Source organism: Balaenoptera musculus, chromosome 11 (assembly GCF_009873245.2).
Source record: "Balaenoptera musculus isolate JJ_BM4_2016_0621 chromosome 11, mBalMus1.pri.v3, whole genome shotgun sequence".
Lineage (NCBI taxonomy): Eukaryota > Metazoa > Chordata > Mammalia > Artiodactyla > Balaenopteridae > Balaenoptera > Balaenoptera musculus.
This window is the reverse complement of record NC_045795.1, coordinates 60,384,660-60,397,695: the sequence shown is the minus strand read 5'-3', so window position 1 is coordinate 60,397,695 and position 13,036 is coordinate 60,384,660. Positions and strand designations below refer to the sequence as shown.

The following is a 13,036-nucleotide window of genomic DNA, read 5'->3' as shown; positions in this document are numbered from 1 at the left end:
CTGAGCCAAGAGCGAAACCAGTCAATGTGTGTTGAACGAAGGAGTGTCGCTAGCGCAGTAAATTCAGGAGAGAACGAAAGGAACCCAAACCAGGGGATGGGTCACCACGGTGACTTTAAATACCCAGGCACTATGAAGTGAGGAAGAGCTGTCTTTGGAGACACGCCGGCTTCGGTGAGGCTGAGGAGGGAGGGCGCCCACACTCCGGAAGCCAGGCCGGCCCCGGATTCGGGTTACCAGGCATTCGGCTGTCAGGGAGGGTCCGGGCGCCCGGGGCGCAGGTGCAGGGAAGAAAAACCCTTACTTCAAAGCTGGTAATGACTTGAGGGCTCATCCGGCTACCCAGGAGCCGGGGCCTCGACACCGCACTGCGCCTCAAGGTAGAGCCGAGCGCCGGGCGCGGGTCTCGGTCCCTGGCGCGCTCAGCCCCAGCCCCGCCCCCTGCCGCGCCGCGCCCCGCCCCTCCCGCGCCGGCCGCCTGCGCGCGGGGGGGGAGGGCCTGAAAAGCCCGCCGGGCAGGCGCCCCCGGCCCCAGCACGGGCGCGAGCGCGCGTCCCCCTCCCACCGGGTGCCCTGCACTCGCCCCCGCTCCGGGCGCCTCTGATTGGTCGTCGCCCGGGCCGGCAGGTGTCGGCAGGGGCTGCGTCCACGCTGGCCCTGGCTGCCTGCGGCGCGGGCGCCTCCCTCGCAGCCGCTGCCGCTGTCGCGCTCCCGCCTCCCGCGCCCGCTCTGGGCTCCCGCTGCGGCTGCGGTTCTGGCGGCCGAGCCCCCGCAGCGCTGCAGCTCAGATCTGGCGCGCCGACCGCCCCGTGCCCCTGCCTTGCTGCTTGCAGCTTCCTAATCCACGCGGCGCTTTGCGGCAGGTGCCCCAGGCTTCCCGAGGCGCGGTGGCCTGAGAGCGGCCGCCATCGATGACCCGTGCCGCCATCGATGACCCCGGTCACGGACCTGCTCCAGCCCGGCCACCCCGTGTGAGTACCGTCCCCTCCCCTCCGGCAGCTTTGCGCCACTCTCCCCCTTACGTTGCTGCAACTTCGGGGGTGGGTGTATGGAGGTGTCTCTCGCCTCCCCGTACACCCCGTGCGCGTCCTGAGCCAGGGCCCCGGGGCACTGCCAGTCCGCCTCTGCGGAGGGGCTTGGGGGGGCATCGAACTTGCTAGGGGGTCGTCGCAGAATCGGAACCGCCTCTTTCTTCCGCTGCCGGGGTCCGAGCTCAGCTCTGCGTTTCCTTCGCGGGTTGCGATTCCACTGGCCGCGTAGATCTTGGGCTGCGGTTCACCACGCACCCACTACGCTCCTGGCGCGCCGGCGGGGCGCCTTAAACCATCAGGTAAGCGCCCGGGGCAGCCCAGCGCGACGGACTTGATTCTTTCCCACTCTTAATTTCTGTAAAATGGGACTAATCAGGGACTCGTTCAAGGTCACGGCCGGTGCGCGGACTAAGAACCGGAGTCGATAGCTTCTGGCCGGGTTCTAGGACTGACTGGGGCGGAGCGGCTGTTGCGGGGTGTGAGGTGCTCACTTCAGCTTCATCCCGGTCTCCTCCTTCCTACTCCCTCCCCTCCAACTCCGCTGCTTTTTGGTGAGGTCGGGAGCCGATTCTAAGGTACCCTTCAGAGGTTGGGATGTAGCCGCGGGGTATCTTCGGGGAGCGCGGAGCGGAGCGGTTCCTCACTGGCAACCCGGGGACCTGCAACATTTGCAGCATCCCTTCCATTCCCCGTCATTTAATTTACTTATGTCTCCGCAGGGTAGGGGAGTTTGCTAGGTGCCTGCTCTTAGATCAGTCCTGTTCCGTTTCCTTCTCCCAAATAAGCCCTGTCCCCGAGGATAAGTAAGTATCCGAGAGACTCGGACTGCACACACTAGTTTGGGCCCAGGGACTTCCTAAGAGAAGCAGTAAGCTCTGGGCTTGGCTCCTATCTGATCTTAGAAAATGCCTTAAGTCTGGCTTTATTTCTGCCCGCTCCACTCCCGACCCCTTGACCTGGAGGTTTCCCACTTTCCCAGGGGAAGGTGGAATCCAGTCCCAGAATGTATGTGAATGTCGCCAGACTCATTTACTCCAGATCCGTTGAGGCAGCTCCTGTGGGGCTGTGGGCGGTTCTCAGAGTTTTGGGCTGGGGAGAGGGTCACCCCTCCTCTTTTGGCGTTATCACCCTGCCCCTCCAACTCAGCCTCCCTCGCCCCAACTCAGGGATGAGATGACCACTTAGATAGTTTTGTGATGTCTGACAAACATCTTTGAGTCTCAACTTTAAAAATCTATAAAATGGAATAATCCCTGCTTTTAGTCTTCCGAAGGCAGTTGGGGTTCAGGGTACGTGATAGATGTGAAAGTAGAGGACGATGGTCCAAGAGGATGGGACCTGAGCTGTGGGTGGAAATGGGGGTGATTTAAATATATTTTCACAGCAACTTTGGGACTGTATTCTCAGGTCTAAAAATCCCTTTTCCAAACAAATTTAGTTTGGTAAGACTTTGAAAATATTATTTTCCATCTTCCTGTTGATGTTCCTTGCCTGCCCATGGGCAGCCCCATCTCTCCTAATTACCCCCACCCCAGCCACCACATCTGTGGTTTGTCTTTGTGGGCTGAAAGCTAGCTGTCTTTATGGGGCTGGGGGCTGTCTCTGTGGAGTTGGGGGTTGTGTCTGGTGGTGGGGCAGTGTGTCTGTGTGGGGGGGGCTTGTCTCTGTGGAGATGGTGTGTATCTCTTTGTGGCAGGTTCTCTCTGTGGTCTAGGTTTTGTGTGTGGAGGAGAAGGGGGAACCATCTGCTCCAGGATCTGAGAAAGTAAACTGTTAACCACCTTCAGCAATTAAGCTAACAGTGGTATCGATTGTGTGCTGTCTCCTTCCTCCCTGTCTAGAGAGACAGAAGGAGAGCTCATCTGTGGCCATGGCCCTTAGAGCAATTGATACACAGACTGAAATACCTTGTAGAGAAGAACTAGGCATGCCCCTCTTTTTGCCTTCCTGGTTATTATTGCGTTTGTCTCAAAGGCAAGTTAAGGAGGGTTGACTGACTGGTCAGACCTTTGAGTTATAACATCATCCCAGAAAATCGCACAGATCTGAAGTGTGCCCTCAATGGATTTTCACAAACTGAACACACCTGTGTAACAAGTGCCCAGATTAAGACCTTGAATATTCCCAGCCTCCCAATTACCCACTACAGGCACTATCACCCCCCCCTCCCCTGAGGGTAACCAACATGCTGTTTAGTTTTGTCAGGTGAGTTTTATTTTTTGTTACTATTATTATTTATCATTTTAGTTTCAAAGCTAAAATGAAACTGCTTGATATTTTTCACTTTTTTATATATGCAAACCAAAGGTAGTTATACCTAAGCCAGTCCAGAAAGCTAGAAGGAAGAATTTGGTCTTAAGATCTGGGTGGAGTCTGATCTGGTTGTCCCCCCGACAATCTGATCATCAGTTCTTGCGTGATGTAACAAGCCCAACCCCAGGTATAACAGTGCTGACATTGGAGGCTGGTCTATTCATAGAGTGTATTTGAATAATGCAAATCTGAAATAGTGTGATAATAAAATATGAATGAAGAAAAGACATGAGTGAATTCTTCATTTGACATATAAAAATAGAAGTATTTTGAATTCCTCAAAGTTAAAAATTGGTAGAGAATCACAGAATTTTAAGGCTGAGCGAATTATGAGCTGTTTGTGCTGTTGCCACATGGTGGCGCCACATTGGCTGGGTAACTGAAATGCCCAAGTCCTCTGGAAGGAGTCCCAGGAATGAAATTCAACAGCTCAGTATCTCCAAAAGGGATTTCCAAACACTGTGGTTTTTCCAGTGTCTGGGAGGCAGGCCTCCCCTCTGGTGCCTGCTACTAAGTCCATGGATAGAACCCTATCCCAGCTTTTGAGGAGGGTGGCTTGCGGGTTAGAGGCAGGTATATGTTGGAGGTGAATGGAGCTGAGACACTATTGCCTTCTCTTTAATAATATGGAGCTGTGGTATGTCCTTGGGATTCTAAAGGGGTTAACCGAAAAGCTAGCTTAGGTGTGTTATGATCGTTTTGGTCTCATTTTACCCCAGAATCCTTCCAAAGGTGTGAGAGAAGGAATTCTCTTTCCTGAGGCAGGTAGCTCTCTTCACAGAGCACTGTTCATGGTGAACTTGGAAGAATAAATAGGCCTGGGTGTAGCCAAACTGCTGCTAGAAGAAACGCCCTGTGTTCCACAGGGAGGGGGCCAAGTCACAGGGGAAACCACCAGGGGTGGGAGTGTTGTATCCAGCTGTGGAGAGGGCTAAGCGGACCCATCCAGTGCCCTTCTCCCGTCCATCACCTTTTAACTGTCAGTGTGTCTGAGACGTTTAGAAGTTTGTATTCGTGTAATGGCTGCCATGCCTTTGATTGCTGAGAGTGTTGAGTGCTTGCATATGCTGGACGCTATATATATATATATATTCATTTAATGTTCTAAACAGGAGGAGGGTGACTTTCCCATCTTATAGATGAAGGAACTGGGCCTTGACAATTAAGCACTCTAAGTTTACACACTATGTGAGCCAGAGTGAGGATTGAGAGCCAGTCTCTCAGATGGCTTCCCTAGCTGAGTTGTACCCTCTGCAGGGTGCGAGGAGTCTTGCGTAATTCTTTTGTCCTCCCTGACACCTAGTATAGCACAGTACATGTAGTAGCTACTTGAGTCGAAATCTGTGATTGCCATAAATAGAAAATTCTCTGCTGAGCAAGAGGGAAATCCAGACAGTGAAGGATGAGAATCTGGGGTTGAGTCCATGCAGCCTATAACTTTGGGGCTGAGTGTGTGCCCATCAGAATGTGTAGTCTCATTTTGTGTTTAAAATTTTATGTAAATGGAAATAGAGTCACAGACATAGAAAACAAGCTTATGGTTACCAAAGGGGAAAGTGGGCACAGGGGGAGATAAATTAGGAATTTGGGATCAACAGATACACACTACTATATATAAAATAGATAAACAACAAGGATCTACTACTGTATAACACAGGGAACTATATTCAATATCTTGTAATAACCTATAATGGAAAAGAATCTGAAAAAGAATATATATATGTATGTATAACAGAATCACTCTGTTGTACATCTGAAATGAATACAACATTGTAAATCAACTATACTTCAATAAAAAAAAAAAAGATGCTCTCAGAAGAACTTTATGTTTACCTGGAATATTGAAGGGTGGAAGGGGGAAATGCATAGAGGGCTAATGGTATACACCTTTTAATAAGATGACATGTAAAAAATTAAAACAATAAACAGATACATTATAAAAATTATTATGTAAATGGAGGCTTGCCATTGATTTTTGTGATTTGCTTTTTTCACGCAACATTGGTTTTTGACATATGTTGATAATGGTAGATCTAGTTGATTCATTTTACTGTAGTCTTTGTTTGTTTAATATTCCAGAGTTAATTCCCCACTGAAGGTCAAAATGACGTTTTTACCTTTTGCTATTACAAAAATATTGCAAGGAATATCCTTGATAGGATCTTGTAGAAATGTATAAGAGTGTGTCTAAGGTATATATCCCCAGAAGTTGAGTAACTGGTAGTAGGACTTGCATCAACATCTCATGTTTGTAAATTTTGGAAGTTAATCCTTTGTCAGTTGCTTCATTTGCAAATATTTTCTCCCATTCTGAGGGTTATCTTTTCGTCTTGTTTATGGTTTCCTTTGCCGTGCAAAAGCTTTTAAGTTTCATTAGGTCCCATTTGTTTATTTTTGTTTTTATTTCCATTCTCTAGGAGGTGGGTCAAAAAGGATCTTGCTGTGATTTATGTCATAGACTGTTCCGCCTATGTTTTCCTCTAAGAGTTTTACAGTGTCTGGCCTTACATTTAGGTCTTTAATCCATTTTGAGTTTATTTTTGTGTATGGTGTTAGGGAGTGTTCTAATTTCATTCTTTTACATGTAGCTGTCCAGTTTTCCCAGCACCACTTATTGAAGAGGCTGTCTTTTCTCCCTTGTATATTCTTGCCTCCTTTATCAAAGATAAGGTGACCATATGTGCGTGGGTTTATCTCTGGGCTTTCTATCCTGTTCCATTGATCTATATTTCTGTTTTTGTGCCAGTACCATACTGTCTTGATTTGTAGTATAGTCTGTAGTATAGTAGCTTTGTAGTATAGTCTGAAGTCAGGGAGCCTGATTCCTCCAGCTCCGTTTTTCTATCTCAAGATTGCTTTGGCTATTTGATATCTAAAAAACAAACAACCCAATCCAAAAACGGGCAGAAGACCTAAACTGACATTTCTCCAAAGAAGATATACAGACTGCCAACAAACACATGAAAGAATGCTCAACATCACTAATCATTAGAGAAATGCAAATCAAAACTACAATGAGGTATCACCTCACACCAGTCAGAATGGCCATCATCAAAAAATCCACAAACAATAAATGCTGGAGAGGGTGTGGAGAAAAGGGAACCCTCTTGCACTGTTGGTGGGAATGTAAATTGATACAGCCATTATGGATAACAGTATGGAGCTTCCTTAAAAAACTAAAAATAGAACTACCATATGACCCAGCAATCCCACTACTGGGCATATACTCTGAGAAAATCATAATTCAAAAAAGTCATGTACCACAATGTTCATTGCAGCACTATTTACAGTAGCCAGGACATGGAAGCAACCTAAGTGTCCCTCGACAGATGAATGGATAAAGAAGATGTGGCACATATATACAATGGAATATTACTCAGCCATAAAAAGAAACGAAATTGAGTTATTTGTAGTGAGGTGGATGGACCTAGAGTCTGTCATACAGAGTGAAGTAAGTCAGAAAGAGAAAAAAAATACCGTATTCTAACACATATATACGGAATCTAAAACAAAAAACAAAAAAAAACGGTTCTGAAGAACCTAGGGGCAGGACAGGAATAAAGATGCAGATGTAGAGAATGGACTTGAGGACACGGGGAGGGGGAAGGGTAAGCTGGGACAAAGTGAGAGAGTGGCATGGACATATATACATTTCCAAATGTAAAATCGATAGCTAGAGGGAAGCAGCCACATAGCACAGGGAGATCAGCTCGGTGCTTTGTGACCACCTAAAGGGGTGGGATAGGGAGGGTGGGAGGGAGATGCAAGAGGGAGGAGATATGGGGATATATATATATATATGTATAGCTGATTCACTTTGTTATAAAGCAGAAACTAACACAGCATTGTAAAGCAATTATACTCCAATAAAGATGTTAAAAAAAAACAAAAAAAGCATCTCTATGTTACTTCGACTCTGCTAGGTTTTGCAAATGGCCCTCTGAAGCTGTTGTACCACTTAACACTCCCACTAGCGCTGTCTTGGAGTTCTTTGTATCCCAATATCTTTGGCTGTGTCTGACATTAATCAGTTGTTTTAATTTTGATTAATTTGATAAGCGTGGAATGTATTTCACTGCTTTTACTTTGCATTTCCCTTAGAGATCTTTTAAAATATATTTTGATTTTCAAGTTTTCCTTTCTATGCATTGCCATTTTTTATGAGATAAAACTTTTAGATCTTGAAACTCATCTGAAATTTATATTACTGTACTGTGTGAGGCAGGGATCTAATGTTTTCCATATTGAAAACCATTACCCCATTATCATTGATGAGTATTTATTTTCTCATTTATTTTGTTGCCATCTCTGTCATATACCAATTTTGGTTATATTTTTGGATCTGTTTCTTAACTCTTTTCTGTTCTATTAATCTTTTTGTGATTCCTGAGCTAATATCACTTTCATTTAGTTATTAAAGCTTTGTAATAAATCCTCCCTTCCTAGCCTTGTTCTTCAAAATCGTCTTGGCTATTCTTGACCCTTTAGGCTTCAACATGAATTTTAGGATCTATCCTAAATATCACTTCCCATGAAAAATACTGTTATCAAAATTTGGTAAAATAGAAAATAAAATGTATTTTCTTGTTTCTTTTTCTTCAAATATAGTCCTAATCAAATGCTTTCATTTCCCATTATTTAGTATGAATTTTTGGTCCCCATTTTAAGTGGATTTACTTTAAACGACTCTTCTCTGGTACCAGATATCCTTGAATAATAAGGACCAGATGAATATAATTCTTTTAAACACAAATAAGATCTTTTTTTTCCACTCAACAACATGTAAGCAGCATTATTGTCAATGATTATTATTCTGTGTCATTATTTTTATCCTCCTAATAATCTATTTCATTTGTATACCATAATCTATTCAACAAAATCATTCTTTTAAAACATTAAGCACTTTATACTTTTTATTGTAACTTCATCTTTGCACACATTTTTATTTTCTTAGGATGAATTACTTTGTCAAAATTTACTTACTTTTATTTAAATTTTGGATACATATTGCCAAATAACCCTCCAGGAAAGTCTATAAATTTATATTGCTATTGGTAGTGTATGAGTGTACCAGATCCCCATGCCTTGCTAGTGATAAACATAATTATTCATCAACATTGTCAATTTCATAGGCAAAGGGAAAAAAAAGAATCTTACTTTTTACTTTGCTTTTCTTTTATAGTGGGACAGAATATACCTTCATGTTTATTCATAGCCCACTTCACTAAAGAATTTTCCATAAGGGTTTTTTCTCTTTTACTTTCTGTGAAAGAAACTTGCATTATCACTCAGTGCTTTTGAGAGAACTATCAGATTGTTTATATAGATTATGTTCATATTTTTAACTGTTAAATATTACTCTATCATATGAAAATACCATATTTTATTAATCTGTTACCTCCATGGTGGACTGTAGATTTTTTATGTATTTCTTCTGTGGCTATTACATAGATGTATGCAGTAAACATCTTTGAAATGTATTTATGCACATGCAAAAGAAATTCTTGAGGATGTATGCCCAGAAGTAGAATTTTGAAGGGTCATATTTTACATAAACTTACAACTTGACCATCTGGTGCCAAATTTCTCCCAAAGTGGTTATACTCAAACATCCCTAGCAGTGTATATCATAGTATCTGTCACTTTAAGGAAACAATAATACTAGGGAAGGAGGAACAAAGGTGTTAAAGTGAAAAGTATATATGTGTGTTTTTGTATATATAAATATCCTTAAGTTCGTTTAGAAAGCTCGGGGGTTTTTTACCTTTTCATTTCAAATCTTGCATCATATCAATGATTAAGTGTATAAATCATAAACAACACATAAATATTTACTTGGCTTAGGAGAACTGGTAAGAGTTTAAGTAAAAGGTGAGCGATTTTATAGTGCCTTTATTCAGGGCAGCCTACAAGACGGGGTTAGCACATGACAACCAGAAAAGCACCTCTACCCAGCTCTGCGCCTCCCCACCCAGGGCAGGGTTCTACCCTTAGACAATTGTTCCTTTTTATCATCTCCTCTTTTACAATTTAGAAGACCTTGGTTGGTATAAGTCCAAGGTAATAATGTACCATTAACACCATCTTGCGAATGACCTTATGTGATCAATTGCTAGTGATGGTAAGACCAGAACAGCATGAAACCACCAGAAGGTTATTGGGGAAAAGGCTCAAAGACGGACTTGTTTGGGGATGGGCTGGATTCGTTACTGAGAGAAACCTCATTCAGTGCAGACTTACTCTGAGAATCAATTCTGCATTTGTGTAAAGAGAGTAAGAAGAGCTTTATGAAACTGCCTAAATGCTGTTTGAAAACTGCTTTCAGCGTTGTATTCAACCATGTGTTATTTGCCCCCATTACCTTTCCTAGGTAATTGTAAGTTAAATTTTTTGGTGTACATTTATATATCATCAGCTGGGGAAAGAAAACCATTCTGTGGAAAGTCCTTTTGTGGCTATGATTTACAGTGTAATGCCACTGATGTGACAGATATGTGATCTGCAGCTGGGATGCACAAATCCATTCTGTGGGCTGACAGTTTAATCTCTCCGAGCAAACACTTCGGAAAAGACCACAAGACATGAGAGAGAGGAAGGGGGGTGCCTACAGGACAGAGGTGCCCATGGCCCCAGGATCTAGTGTGGCTATTTGCCAAAGTCCCCAAATAATCCCATACTGACTCATGGCTCAGAAAACTGTCATCTTATAAGGTTCTCCCTTTTTGGTATGAAATGTAACTACCTCAGAGTATACAGGGTCACTTTCTAGGCTTCAAAGCCTGCATATCACTGGAGAAAAGGAAAATGACCCAAGCCCCTTTATGTTATCTTTTTTCTGAAGATAGTCCAGTCTGCACATGCAGTGCTTCCAGCCCCAAACCTCTTCGTAACCTCCTCTTGAAAACCTTTGTCTCAATCATCATTTCACTTTATTTGTGCAACTCCAGCCTCTGAAAATCTGGCAGGTTCTGTTTTTGTGTTTGTGTTATATAAATGTGGTTTTGTTGTTTTGCTTTCTTTGAAAAACAATTTGTTGATCATTAGGGACTTTGATTTACTAGAATGACATGTAACCAGAGTATTCGAGATTAGTCTCTTTCTTTTATGGCTGATTAGAAGAAAATTTTTTAAATGCTGTTTTAATGGAATCCTTGATTAAAATCTATTAGAAATCTGCCAGTGGGTCTTCCAGCTCCACGGTCCACTGAATGTCATGTGCCTCTCCCAGGACTGCAGATCTTGCAGCCCGGGTGCTTGAATGCCCACCATCCCCCAACCATCCTCTGTGCTCCCAGATCTGAATCCTTCCTCCCACAGCTTCCAGGTACCTTACGCTTGCTCTTCCCACTGCCACCACCCCTGCTTTCTGCCTCAGTTCCCCTTCCCTCAGCCTGGTGCTGATGGTGGATGCCGAAGGAATGCTGATATTTCCCCTTTTCTTCCATAAATGATCCAAAAGCAACAAAGAGAATGAGAAACAAAAGAAACCACACACCATTTCTGGCAAATTTGGGAGATGGTTGGAATTGTTTCCCTCAAAAGATGGAAGAGCTGCCAGAAGAAGAGAGATCAAGTGGCGGTGCACGGGGAGAGGCATGGAGATGTGCTCTGCGTGTTGTCAAGAACGCTTCTTGGGAAGGCAGGGGCTCTCCTGGGGTACAAAACCCAAGTCTCTTCTATGCCCCAGTGGGATGAGGAAACCTGTAGAGGCGGCCACCGCTTCCCTCCTTAGCTCTTGGTCCATCTCACCAGAGTTGTTACAGGTTCTTTTTAGACTTTCCAAAGAACCAACTTTTCACTTTCTCTTCTTGGTTGTGTCATTCTTTTTCATTTTACTTAATCTCTGTTTTCATCCTTATTATTTCATTCCTTCTACTTTCTTTGGCTTTATTCTTTTTCTCACCTCTTAAATTTACATGATTACTCATTTAATTTCAGCCTTTCTTCTTTCATGTATATGCATTTAGTGCAATAAATTTCCCTCCAAGTGTTGCTTTAGCCATATTTGTATTCCACATGTTTTGATATGTAGTGTTTTGTTATTGTTCACATGTGAGTTTTTAACATTTTCATGATGATTTCTTCTTTGACTTATGACTTATTTATTTATTTATTTATGGCTGTGTTAGGTCTTCGTTTCCGTGCGAGGGCTTTCCCCAGTGGCGGCAAGTGGGGGCCACTCTTCATCACGGTGCGCGGGCCTCTCACTATCGCGGCCTCTCTTGTTGCGGAGCACAGGCTCCAGATGCGCAGGCTCAGTAATTGTGGCTCACGGGCCCAGTTGCTCCGCGGCATGTGGGATCCTCCCAGACCAGGGCTCAAACCCGTGTCCCCTGCATTGATTGGCAGGCAGATTCTCAACCACTGCGCCACCAGGGAAGCCCCTTATGACTTATTTTTAAGCTTTTATTTTATTCTTTAATTTCCAGAACCTTTTAGCAATTATTTTTCTATTTTAATTCTATCTTTATTCTAGTTTAATATTTTTAATAATATCTACTTTAATTTTCCATTTACTATTTTAAAATATTTTAAATGTTTTTTCTATTTAAAATTGTTTTCCATTTTAAATATTTTCTATTTTAATAGTGATTAGAGAATGTGATCTACATGATTCCATTTCTGTGAAATTTGTTGAGACTTGTTTTATGGCCTGGTACATAGTTTTCACAAATGTTCTATATTTCCTTGAAGTTACTGGTTTGCAGTGATCCATATATGTTCATTAGCTTAAACTAGTTAATTGTGTTATTCAGATTCTCCATCTTCCTTCCTCATTTTTTTGAAGTTTGATTAATCAGTTATTGAGGGAGAAATATATAGAGGTGAATTTTTCAATTTAATCTTGTGCTTCTTTCAGTTTTTGCTTTGTATATTTTGAAGCTGTATGTTATTAGATGCATTCTAGTTTAATTTTTTCCTGGTTAGTCAAGCATATGTCATTATGAAACGACCCTCTTAATCTGTAGCAATGCCCTTGTTTCTAGGTCTGAGAAAGACAAATATCACATGATATCACTTATATGTGGAATCTAGAAAAATGAAACAAATGAACTTATTTACAAAACAGAAATAGACTCATAGACATAGAAAGCAAACTTATGGTTACCAATGGGGATAGTTGTAGGGGGGATAAATTAGGAATTTGGGATTCATGGATACACACTACCATATATAAAATAGATAGAGGGGGGCTTCCCTGGTGGCACAGTGGTTGAGAATCCGCCTGCCAATGCAGGGGACACGGGTTTGAGCCCTGGTCTGGGACGATCCCACATGCCGCGGAGCAGCTGGGCCCGTGAGCCACAATTACTGAGCCTGCGCGTCTGGAGCCTGTGCTCCGCAACAAGAGAGGCCGCGATAGTGAGAGGCCCGCACACCGCGATGAAGAGTGGCCCCCGCTTGCCACAACTAGAGAAAGCCCTCGCACAGAAACGAAGACCCAACACAGCCATAAATAAATAAATAAAAATTAAAAAAAAAATAGACAGATAAACAACAAGGATCTACTGTACAGCCCAGGGAGCTATATTCAATATTGTATAATAAACCAGAACCTGGAAAAGAATATATATGTGTGTGTGTGTGTGTGTGTGTGTGTGTGTGTATATCTGAATCACTTTGCTGTTCACCTGAAACACTGTAAATCAACTATACTTCAATAAAAAATAAAAATAAAAATAAAAAAGTAA

General features: G+C 43.1%; 1 protein-coding gene across 2 annotated transcripts in view; it reads left to right on the top strand.

Moving 5' to 3' along the window:
* Window positions 1–507: 507 nt before the first annotated feature.
* The window catches only part of LOC118904523 (myosin VIIA and Rab interacting protein), a 222,422-nt gene continuing 209,893 nt past the window's right edge, over window positions 508–13,036 (top strand). For both annotated transcript variants that reach the window (XM_036870745.1, XM_036870744.1), the window contains exon 1: window positions 508–971. The gene's annotated coding sequence lies outside the window, so the exon portion shown is untranslated. The remainder of the gene's footprint in view (window positions 972–13,036) is intronic.